Source organism: Ceratotherium simum, chromosome 4 (assembly GCF_057802395.1).
Source record: "Ceratotherium simum simum isolate JZ-2026a chromosome 4, ASM5780239v1, whole genome shotgun sequence".
Lineage (NCBI taxonomy): Eukaryota > Metazoa > Chordata > Mammalia > Perissodactyla > Rhinocerotidae > Ceratotherium > Ceratotherium simum.
Window position 1 is genome coordinate 867,037 of NC_141903.1, and position 12,936 is coordinate 879,972.

At 42.4% G+C, this 12,936-nt stretch overlaps 1 protein-coding gene across 7 annotated transcripts in view; it reads right to left on the reverse strand.

The window, feature by feature from the left end:
- CNOT6 (CCR4-NOT transcription complex subunit 6) overlaps positions 1–12,263 on the reverse strand; it is a 69,101-nt gene extending 56,838 nt beyond the window's left edge. For all 7 annotated transcript variants that reach the window (XR_015551887.1, XR_015551885.1, XR_015551886.1 and 4 more), the window contains exon 1: positions 12,104–12,263. The gene's annotated coding sequence lies outside the window, so the exon portion shown is untranslated. The remainder of the gene's footprint in view (positions 1–12,103) is intronic.
- Between the last annotated feature and the right edge of the window lie 673 nt (positions 12,264–12,936).

Consider the following 12,936-nt stretch of genomic DNA (forward strand, 5'->3'; position numbering starts at 1 on the left):
AAAGGAAATATCTAAAGAAAGGAAATCAAATTATAAACATGAATCAAAAATAACTCTATTTCCCATTATTACAAAAACACCAAGCCACTACTCTAAAGCCACAAAAGAAAAAAAAATTACTCCCTCTTTTGAATACAATCCAAATGACAGCTCATTCACAAGTACATTAAAAAATTTTCAGTGACAACAAATACTAATTTAACCTGTATTCCATTTCTATCAAGACATGACATGTAAGACATTTGAAATGTCATGTAAACACAATTTGATACTTTTTTAAGAAATAGAAATATTCTGAAATTTTAAATTTATGATATTAATTATGGCTGAGATGGCAGGCCTACCACACTCTAAATTATTTGCCTCCTGTTTTTGCCAAGTGTATTAGTTGAATTCTACAAATTAAACACATTACTTGAATTCTACAAATGAAAAATATAATGTGACTCTAGTGTAAATAAAACCAGTTGGCTCCCTTGGACTACAGTTCCTAAGTCGTTTTTATAGCCTCAATTCAGTTAAGATACTTCTACATCTCACTTTAAAGCCAAATCATCCTGACTCTCAATGTCATCACATTTGTTTTCTTCTCTTTCTATCCAAGTTCCCATCACAACTGGCCAGTTAAAAATTTACACAGCTGATAAAGCTCCTTCAGGAGCTGTCCTTAGTGGCAAAATGTCTATCACTAGTGCCCCTGTGGCAAAACAAGCAAGCATAAAAACCTCTGCAAGAGATGACTACTCTTTTCTAAAAAGCAAAACTTAAATCCCAACTGTGGATTTGCTGATTTCAAGGCTACTATTAAAAATAGCCAAGGATATTATGGCAGGTGTCTTACAACTCATGATAATCTCTCAAAGGAGTCTAAGTTGCATAGGAGGGATAGAATAAAAAGCTAGTGAAAGAAACAAGGACGGTATCACAAAGATCTTACTAAAAAGTGAAACTGGCATCTGGGTCTTCAAACCTGCCCTTCCTCCTATGACCTTCACCCAGTTTTCCAAGCCAGAAATGAGTACTATCCTTGACTCTTTCTCATCTAATCACAGCCTTCACATCCAGTCTCTAATGCTAGCCCATTTTACCTCCTAAATCATTCTCTCATCCACTCTGCCTTGTTCCCTAGGCTCTTATCTGAGCTATGAGCTACTCCAACAGTCTCAGATCCATGTTCTTTTTTCTACTCTCCCCCATTCCAACTCATCCTAGATGCTGTTCAAAGTGAGCTCCTAAAAACACAAGTACTTACTTACCTCCTGGTCCTAAAACCACATCTCCTTCACCTTTGTACCCTTGGAATCTGACACTGCACCTGACATAAAAGAGGCTCAAATATGTGTTGAATTAACTAAACAAAGGAAACCCAGGTTCATTTACAAAACAAATAAGGTCTTTTTATAACCTGGCCCCCATGTGCCTCTCCAGTCTCACTGTCTGGGTCTCCCCAACTCCCACTCGCCTCTTACAAACCTCCATGCCATAGCATATGCTATTGCTCCTGCCTGAAATGTCCTATCTCCCCCCACCCCCACACCTTAGGGACCCTAATCATCCTTCAAATACCAGCTCAGATATCCAACTTCAAAAAGGTCCTTCTTCCCTATCCCTCCCAAACACAGGGCTTTATTATTTCCTGCTTTGAGCTATTCTGAACCCTGGAGATTATCTCTGTGGTTGTATTCTTTAACCCCACCTTAATTTTTTTTTCACATGTCTCACTCACCTACTCTAATATAGTCTCCCTGCACTTATACTGTAAATATTTTTATATCTTCAGAGCCTGGCAAATAGTAAGTACCTGATGAATACTTATTCATCAATTCAAGGGGGGAAGCTGTGATAGTAAACAAAAGTAAACATTCTATAACAGACAAGTGTGCTAACAGAAGCAGTGCCCATCTTAACAGGAATAAGAAAAACTAGTATCTAGGCTTCTAATCTCGAAGGCAAAATCTAGAGAAACTAGAGAGAAAGGACCTTCGTGACCAAAGACTGAGAATATTGGTTCTAGGACAGCCTGGGCTAAGGAGGAAGGGGCAAGCTACGGCAAAGGAAGAGCAAACGGATGGGGGTAACGGCAAAACCGTCGAGAGCCTATCTGCCGCGCTCCGCACTAGGCATGGAACAGCGAACATTTCTTGAGCACTCACCACTTGGCAGGCCTGTCAGGCCCTTCACATGCATTATCTCATTTAATCCTCAGGGCTCCTGTAGGTAAATACTATTATTCTCCCTACATAAAGAAAGGAAGGTCCAGAGAACGAGTAACTTGCCTGAGGTCACAGAGATACTGGTGGCACAATTGCGATTTTAACCCAAGTTTGATCCAGAAGTCTGCACTTTCAACCACTATGTAATAATTTACCTATATTATCTCAATTTAATTCTCATGGCAACCACGAGGTAGATACTATCCTCGTTTTATTTTAAATGAAGAAACTGACACCCAGGGTTTAAATAACTCGCCCAAGGTCACACACACTCAGTAAGTAGCAGAGCTGGAATGTAAACCTAAGACAATCTAGCTGCAAAGCTGTAGTCTTTCTGTTACATCACTGTCTCACACAACTCTCTAGAATTGTCACTGATAAAACCAAGATCTCATGTTAATTCTCCAAATATTACATTGCTGAGGCCATGAGCCCTCTAGTTTCCTCCTCAGATGTATCATCTTTCCAGGTTACGCTCCACCTGTACTCTCCACTCCCAAACTCTGCCTAACACTAAGACAGCAGATCTCAATCGCTATCATCTCAGGACTCTTACACGCTCTTAAAAATTAACAAGTACCTCAAAGAGCTTTCATTTATGTGAGTTATATCTACCAATATTTACCATACTAGAAATTAGAACTAAGAAATTTTAAGATATTTATTAACTCATTAAATATAATAAAACTATCACGTTAACAAGAAACATTTTTACGAAAAGTAACTATTTTCAAAAACAAAGTAAAATTTCATGAGAAGAGTGACACTGTCTTACATTTTTGCAAATCTTTTTAATATCTGACATACTAGAAGACAGCAGATTTGCAGACCAATGCGATCAGATATCACATATCCTTTTGTTAGCCTCTGGAAAACTCTATTGCACACTCGTAAGAGAATAAGAATGAAAAAGGCAAATAACACCTTAGTAATATTTCTAAGAATTTAAGGTTTCTGTAGCTACCTCCCTCTCACCCCAAAAATCTCACACAATTTCCTTAAATCCTTTTCTAAAGTAGTACAAAAATAAATTTCAGTCCAAACTGGTTTCACTAAAATTTCCCATCAATAAGACCTCTGCAAAAGTAGAGATTTTTAAATTATGGTAAAATATTCTTCCAAAACATAGAGCTAAACAACAGGTATAGTAGTGAATACCAACGTCTAAAAGGAAAAGATTGGCATACCCATCTGCAACCAGTGTCCAGCCCATAACAGCTTACTAGACTGCTGTTAAAATGCAATTCTAGGGCAGGCCCCGTGGCATAGCGGGCAAGTGCGTGCACTCCGCTGCTGGTGGCCGGGGTTCAAATCCCGGCGGACACCGATGCACCGCTTGTCAGGCCATGCTGTGGCGGCGTCCCATATAAACTGGAGGAAGACAGGCACAGATGTTAGCCCAGGGCCAGTCTTCCTCAGCAAAAAGAGGAGGATTGGCATGGATGTTAGCTCAGGGCTGATCTTCCTCACGAAAAAAAAAATGCAATTCTAACCGTGTGCTTGTGACGAAAAACACAAGCAACTATAAAATACAGTCAGCGAGAAGCACAGGGTGTACTGCAACTACCACGGGAAACTACCAGTTTTGAAGGTCAAAAATGGTCAAATACTAGCAATTTCATTCAACCCAATATATTAACTCAAGATACAACTACATAAAGGTACACCAAGTATAGGTCATCCACAAATTTCAACTCAAAATAAATACAAATATTTGTTAGCTTAGAAATTTTAATTTCTGTATTTTAAGTCAAATATAAAGCACAGAGCAAAAGAATATATCAAGACAAACAAGATTTGCAATCTAATCAGCAAAAGTTGCATGCCCACACATATGCAGGGTATTAAGTCAAAACCATGATTTGTGTGGTAAAACCTCACCAAGATCAAAAAGGTTAAGGAGAAGGAGGCAATCAACCCTAAATCTGTTCTCTTAGCATGAGACAAGCAACAACCCATCCAGTTTACAGCTTCAGCACCAAACGATGGCTGCCAACAGAAATCTTTTCATTTCTTTCTTATCTTTTGGCAGATTTTCCATAATCTATTTGCTACCTCCTCTCTTATAATGAATCATAATATTCTAGCTACCACTATCTAATGGTGATTTTGGCCTTTTGAGGCATTCAACATTTATTCTAGCTAATTCACGTACAGAATCATTTGAGAGGTTCTAATAAACTTACAAGCAGTTTTGACACACTAGTCCTAAGACGGAGAAGAAAATTATTCATGAAATGCTGACCTTACAAATCATTAAGAAGCTTTTAACAACACCAGAATATTGCTCTAAAGCCACCGAGTGATATTTCAGAAGATCTGGAAAGAAATCTAAAGCAACTATGTTCAAATGGAGTTCTAGTATGCACTGCTTTTTGACAGCAGATGTATAAGTGACTGCCTTTTCCTAATAACAGTGAAATGCTTTAAAGCTGGATTTTTACCAGCATGAATAGTATTCTTACATGGACTCTTGTGAGGTTTTTGATCCATAACCAAAAAGAGAATCACAAATATTAAGAAAGATTCTGCCAGTTAGCTCTATATTATATCAAAATGATCAGCCACTAATGTGAGTGGTTATAAATTTAGGGCAGCAATTGGGTTTCCCTATACTACCAAATCTGTATCAAAGGTCCATTCCAAGCCACAGCCCCATGAGACTGTGTTAGGAGGGAAGGGCCAGAGTACAGCATCATTAAGAACACAAACTAGAGTCAAACAGACCTATATCAAGCTCTAGCTCCGCAAGGGTGTGTTTGCATTCATCTGTAAGGCTAAAGTTCCTCATTTATAAATGATATCCACCTCACAATTTTGGTGTGAGGATTAAATGAGATAACACATGTAAAGCACAGTGCCTATCACATCATTAGCTTTCAACAAAGTTACTTTTTTCTTTCTGTAACTACAAATCCCTAAGTCTGAACTTCTGTAGTTTCCCTAAAAATAGAAACCAAATGACAATTCTTTACAGGTCCCAAATAAACTATAGTTTTCATTTTCAGCACTTGTAGATGAAAACATATGAAGAGAGCTATTGGTCTAAAACATGGCAGTTTGCTTCATGAGGTATTGCTTTATGATGCTGCGGTGTTTATATACAACTATAGACAATCTTATGGAAGAAGAAATTTTGCCCCCCAAAAAGCTGAGTGCAAATATATATTTTTTTTAAGTGGAACGCCAGGCTATGGCAAGGAAAGGGTTTTTTTTTTTAATTTTAATTTTATTTTATTTTATTTTTTTCCCCCAAAGCCCCAGTAGATAGTTGTATGTCATAGCTGTACATCCTTCTAGTTGCTGTATGTGGGACGCGGCCTCAGCATGGCTGGAGAAGTGGTGCGTCGGTGCACGCCCGGGATCCGAACCCGGGCCGCCAGCAGCAGAGTGCACGCACTTAACCACTAAGCCACGGGGCCGGCCCCGAGGGCAAATATTTTGACTTGATTTTAATAAATCTTCATCTCTGTGTAGTCTTTAATTAGCAGGGACTCCTAATATCTTTTTTCTTTTTTCATCTATTTCCCCACACCTCCCCCACTCAAAATCTGCCTAGTAAAAAAAATCTACATGCAACAACTCAATGTATCTGAAGAATCACCAGTAATATACTCTTTTTGGACACAAAGATCACTGCCTAATTTCTGTTTTGTTAGATCTCTACGTTTACTCTGTGAGGTATCCATTTGCAACAAACAACTTTGAAAGAAGATGACTATGGCTAATGATTCCCTCTTTGCTACTACTCTACATTTAAAAGAGCATCAAAGATTTAACTGAACTTTGGGCTATTAAGCACAGTGCAAGTATGACCCCAGCATAGGGAATACGAAAAGCAAATTTCAGTCTTCTAGTAACTGAAGAGTGAAAGTTCTAATATTATAATTTTACATCAGATATCTCCATCTCCAATGAGAATTTCCTTTACTGTTTTTGAAATCACATAAAATTCCACATAAAAAAAACTTTACATGACCAAATAACAAGTCAATCATTTCAGCCAATATATCAGAAAAGCTTAAAATATACATATAATATATATATTAGAAATTTATTTCCTAAGTTGTAGACTTAAAGGAAACAGAATGCTGGCAACTAACACAGGTGCCTACCTTCTGCCTCCTCTTTAAACTATTACCCTCTTTCCCTCTCTTCCACTTTAAACCATTCCAAACAGCAGTTTATAACTTTTTTCATCTTAACCTCCCATTTGTTCCCAGCCCAATCTACAATCTGACTTCTACTTCCCTGGTCTGAGAAAAATCTGCTCTGCTTATATTCACCCAACTGCCAAACCCTACTAATCCCTTCTTAGAGCTCATCCTACCCTAAAGCTGGGCACTACGTGTCACCATTGAGAACTCCCTCTTGCTCAGCACTCTCACCTCTCCCGGCATCTGTAATTTTGCTCTCTCCTATTCTTCTCTTTAACCACTTTACTGCAATCCTGTCTGAAAAGAAACGCTGGTTGTTCCTAACGCTTCCCTCAGTCCTCTCCTCTTCCGGTCCTGTACTAACCCGTGGTCCATGAGCAAGTTCCACACTTGTATGTGTGCATACTTTCATTCTCTTCAGCAGGGTCCATAATTCTCAACTGATTCTCAAATGAGGACCCTACCTGCCCAAAAAAGGTGAAAAGCATCTGTTCACCCTTCCTGAGTGATCTCGTAACTTCCAATGCCAACTATGCAATGATCAAATCTATAAAATCCCCAACCACCCTCTGGTCCAGATACCTATTAGACATACCCACCCAGACACCCGACGAGCATGCCAAACTTAGATTCACCATCTAACTGTTCCACTTTCCTTGCCCAAATCTGCTCTTTTTCCTCTATTTCATACCAACTGTTAAATCATACCAACAGTTCCCCAAGCTAAAGAACTTCTGAATCGCACTCAACTCCTTCCTGTTTTTACAGCTCATTGCTGGCCTGTCCCTAATTCTGGTAACTTTCAAATCTATCCTATGCTTTTCTAGCTCCTAGGCTGATGCCCTTGACCTCTCACAAGGACTCAAATGAACTCTCTGACCCCAGTTTCTTGACTCCTTTCATCTAGCCTCCACCTTTTTACTATGTCTCTCCTGAAAAAGTATGTCACACACAATTTCCCCACCCCATCCATCGAAACTCTCAATGGATTCCCCATTATATACAGATAAAAGTCCCAACACTTGAAGAAAAAGCCTAAGACTATTAACGAGCTGTTTCTGGCCACTCCTCCCATCCCTCACATCACTGCATCCTGTTTCACAGCCTAAGCTGTATGTAACTTGACTTTGCACATGCTGTTCCTTCTCCCTGAAATGTCCTATTCAGCCTGACAAAACCCTATTCACCCTTCAAAACTCAGCTCAAAGACCTCAGAGATGACACCCTCAAGGTTCCCAAGCACAATTAGTTGCTCCTTTCTTAGCATGCTCTTAAATGCTTTGTATATTCCTAATTACCACATAACCCGATGAGTTCTTTATTGGTTCATCTGTCTTTTTCTCTACACCACTATAAACCACTTGGGACAAAAGCCCATAAGCCCCGGAAGGGTAGCAAGTCTATACACGGTGCCTGACACGTGGGTGTTCAACAAGTATTTCTGGAACTGAGTTTTAGTACTATTTTAAAATGCTGTATTCAAGTACAATCAGTTCTGCTATATCGCTTATTCTGAAAATGTGAATTTGTTTCAACGTGATTGACCTATCAGGGAATCTGAGCATAACGCAAAATTCCCATTTGCTTACGTGCAATTTTGTCTGTGAAAAACACTAAAGGTAGAATATTGCACCCAGGTGAACTGAGCTGTGTAGAAATACACAAAACACACACACCTCAAACACCTACCAGGTGTGTGTGTGTCTGTTATGAGCCACATCCATCCACAGCTGGTGTTATTATAACATTGCACTTGATTTCAGGTAACCCTCCTTCCACCACTTCACGGTGACTCACAGGCAGCAACCCTTCCATTGCCCATTTCCACAAGCAAACCAGGTCTTTTTCAAGGTAAAGTGCCACATTTACTGTAGTACTTATATATTCCTTAACCCTTTAACATGTGTAAAACCGTGCTACCGTCTTTATCAGGTTCCCTTTTTAAAAATAAATCTCTAAAAAAGTTTTTAAATGTTGTGTCCCAATCTCATTTTTTCCCATAAGGCCTATAGTTTTTACCGCTCAATTTTGCATAGCGTGATTTTTAGGAACCTATACGTCACTTTAAGCAGAACTGACTATATAAATTAACAACTGTATGAGGAATTCTTAGGCTTTAAAAGAGTTTCAGTATTCCAATTCCAATAATTTATTGGAGAGAAAACTCGGCCCTCCCCCCAAATTTCACAAAATGTTTATAGCCCATACCCCAGCAGACCATCAGGAGAGCCATAACCTTTCAGCTTGCTGGCCCTCACTTCTGGTGAGCAGAGGGTTGATTTTTCCAGCTTAAGCTCTACAGTCTGCCTAAGCCTAACTCAGAAGACAAGTTGTCAATGCCTGAACTTTCGCGTGTACCATTTTGCGGGTTTCATGTTTTGACTGCTTTTAACTTCTTCCAAAACACCCAGACATTTTTATTTTAAATTACCCCATATTATAGAGCAATTAGGCAGAGCCCTCAAGTCCACTATAAAAGGGACCACAGACACAAGAGACACTATATCCAAGTTAAAAATAGATGCAGTCATCTATAACTCCATACTATCTCAAACGTGACTTTTTTATATTGTAGGGCCTCCACTCAAGCCTCCAAACTGATGCCAAATTGATCTTAAATCACCTTGATCTCCTACTAAAAATATTTTGGCTCCCTTCTTCGCTATAGGGCAAAGATATAAACTTCACTTTTAGCTTAGCAAGCATGGTCCTTCAAAATCGAGGCCAGACACAGGCTGGCTTTGCAGGCTCATCTCCAGTCACTCTCCCTGGAGTTCCAGTAACACCTCACCATTGGCATTACCCCAACACGTGGCTCCTCAGTGCACCCAGTTCCTTCTGTTTGAAATGACCCCCTCTCCCCAGTCTGACAAACACCTATTCTGTGTTATTTTCTGTAAACAGCTCTCACACCTTCCACAAATTTAATCATTCTCCTGTTCTCCCACAGCACTCAGTACACCTACTAAGCCTATGGACTACAAGAAGGCAGAAACTGAGTATTCCTCATTTTTGAATTCTCAGGGTCCAACACCGTGTCCAGTATATACTATTCCTTGACACATAAGTTATCAAGGAAAGCTAAATAGATGACGGAGAGGTAGAGCCCATAAAAGGGTAAGGCTAAGGCAGCCTAAAAGAGAGCCCACCTTGGATGCCAATTACCTTCTCCTCTTTACTTGTTCAAATACCAAGACATGGTGCATTCCATTGTACTCTAATGCACACCAGTTATGCATACAGTTAAATTTATAGTTTTATGTATTCAGCATTTCTTAATTTCACACATATAGTGTTTTATTAATCACACTGTCATAAAATGGCTACCTTCCTAAAGTAAGTAGCAGGTAAGGTTAAAGAAAAATGTCCATCAGTAAAAGATCTGTAGAAGGTAAGGATTTGAAAATTAAAATTGGAACTTTTTTCCTAAATAATAACATTAAGTTCCAATCACAACAAAAGTGTAAATAGCACTGCATATCCACAAATTCAAGTCTTTTCTCTGCTAAAATATATGTTCTTAGCTCAATCTATTTGGACTTTTCCAACATGATAAACATTTTAAAAGCAGAGCTCCCCAACCAGTGTACCTTGTATATAGGAAAGTTACAAGTGTGCTGAAGATATTGGTCCCCTCCCACCTCACGGCCCAAAGGCTACAGCCGTGAGCAGCCTTGACCATTTATTCCAGTATGCCTTACACAGTATCCCGTTCTGTTGCACTATGATATAAACAAGGTTTATGCTTTAAAGAACATAAGAAAGCTAATATGGTTATAGTGGGATGCCTAAGCATTAACCAAAATGTATATTTTATAAACTACAAGTACAGGAGGCAAATTCCTACAATACCTTTATTTGTAGTCAGGAAAAGGTTTTATAACCAACTTCATATCTGTTCCAAAGAAAATAGTCTGAAATTTCCCAAAAGTGTAGTTTTACTTTGCCACCAAGATTTAAGAAACCTGAAAAAACCTACAAATCGAATAGGCACTCAAAAGGAGCTTCTTGGACCGGCCCCATGGCTTAGCGGTTAAGTGCGCGCGCTCCGCTACTGGCAGCCCAGGTTCGGATCCTGGGTGCGGACCCACGCACCGCTTCTCGGGCCATGCTGAGGCCGCGTCCCACAGACAGCAACTAGAAGAATGTGCCACTATGACATACAACTATCTGCTGGGGCTTTGGGGAAAAAAACGAGGAGGACTGGCAATACATGTTAGCTCAGAGCCTGTCTTCCTCAGCAAAAAGAGGAGAATTAGCATGGATGTTAGCTCAGGGCTGATCTTCCTCAAAAAAAAAAAAAAGGAGCTTCTTCATCTACATTACCACTGACCAAGACACTTTTGAAGCTATGCAAGAATCGACTTTCAGAGTGCATCTTCTGTCTCACAAGAAAATTTATGTCTTTTGTCACATTCTCATTTTTGATGATTTAAGTAGCTTGTTCACCTACTAAGAACCGACCAGGCTCAACTACCTCAAATAACTCCTATCCATTAAACACCCTCTGCCCTCCCAAAAGAACTAATCTCCAGCAATTACATCACACTCTCAAGAGCGCCCACATTCACAAAAAACCTGGTCCTTTCCCTCTTAACCATAGTATCTTGGCGAGTCGTTCTAACCTTTCTAGGTCTCAGTTTCCTCCTCAGTAGCTATTCAAATAATTCTTTTAGAGCAAAGGGACTGGACTAGGTCAGTGATCTAAAAATATTAAGCAATTTTTATTCCAAAAGTCACCACATTCTAAAGACTGTGATAACGGCTCTGATAGCAATTACAAGAAAAAGTCTTCAAAACCTTTTGATTAATGGCCATATCAGCTCCAACAGCCTACAAAACTGTTTTGGAATGGTAAATTCCAGTGTACTCTTAAAAACACAACGTGCTATTACACGCCATTTTATTTTTCACTTGCTCACATTCACTCTCTTATTCTCCAAAACTACTAAATTCCCAGACACAAGGAAGCAAAGAAGCCTCAGGACGAGCACTAATGGGACAATCCACCTGGAAAATAGGTAAGTATGGGAACTCAAACCCAAGCAGACTATTTAAACAACTCAGCTTAACAAATCCAAGAAGGACAAGCAAGATGACCATTCACAATGTTGTCAGCTGCAGGAACAAAGGTCACAGGTGTTAGTTACCAAGCTCCTTCGGGAAGGCGAAGGAGGAACAGTCAAAGAAAAAAAAAGTTTCCAAAAAAAATAACGACTGGTGTTTAGAAAGAAAAAGGAGAGATGTGATTCGGTTACTGGAGAAAACTGCTTCACGCAGGAGCGTCTCCGAGTCCTCGGCGATACCATAAAATCTCTCCATCCCGGGCTAAGCGCTTCCTTAACCATGTCGTTCCCATCCCCCTAAACCTACGCGAAACTGCATTTTAAATACTCTGACGGGAGGGGGGTAAACAGTCGGTTTCCCGCTTTGCGGTAACCGCGAAGTTCCACACCCCACAGCGCGCAATCCCACAGCCACTCCTCCCAAGTGGCCACCCATTCCGGCCACGAGTGCCGGACACCGGCTCGCCTGCTCGGGCGACCAGAGCCGGTCGGAGGGCCAGGGCGCCCCACCGTCAGTCACGACCCTGCCCCCGGACTCGGCAGGATCGCCGCCGCGGCGCGTCGGGGCCCCAAGAGCCGCCCGGCGCCCACCCAGCCCAGGCGGCCGGGCCCTCCCGCGCTCCGGCCCCGGGCACGGCGGCGCGGCCCGCGGGACCGGCTCGCTCACCTCTGCGGGTGCGCCGCCCTCCTCCGCCGGGGCCGCCGCCTCCTCCCGGTGAGTGCAGCGCGCTCTGCCCTGTGGAACCACCATACCAGTCCCGCCGCCGCCGCAGCGCGCCGCCCCGCCGCTCAGCCGCCGCTCTTTGTTCCCCGGCCGAGCGCCACCGCGTCAGCCACCCCCCTCAGCCGCCCCGACGGGCGGCCACTACGCCCGTCCGGCCCCCGGCCTCGCCCTCCCCCTCTGCGCTGCGCCGGCCGCCGCCTTCGCCCCCACGCCGCCGACGCCGCCGCCACCGACGCCGCCGCCTCCTCCTCCGCGCCCCCCTCGCTTTCATTGAAAGCAAACAAGCATCATGGCGGCGGCCGCCGTCCCCAGCCAGCAAGCGCCCCGACCGCCGCCGCCGCTCCAACATCCCGGCCGCCCATTGGTCGCTGCTGCCGGGCGCGACCACTCGGCGTTCGGGGCGGCCGTCGCCTCTCCCCCCCTCGCTGGAGCATGGGCCGGCCCGGCGCGCTTCGGGCGCTCCTCGCCGCTTCCCGCCTTCCTCGCTACTCCGGCCCGGCTGCTGCTGTTTTCTCGTCTGGGCGCTTCTCCGTGTTTCGTCCAGCTCTCTCTTTTCTGTCTCGAGAAGTTAACTTTTGTCTCCTCTCTTCCCTCTTTTTCCTGATCTTCTTCCCCTTCGTTTCGCCTGTCACGTGGAAACACGGACAAGCTCTCAGACTTTTGACCTCAGCCAGTATCTTCGTCTGCCTAAAGAAGACACGTTCGGTCGTGAACAGTCGCGCGATCCTTCCTGCCTTAGATATGGAGAGCACATTAATAAATGGTCCGCTTCGGTC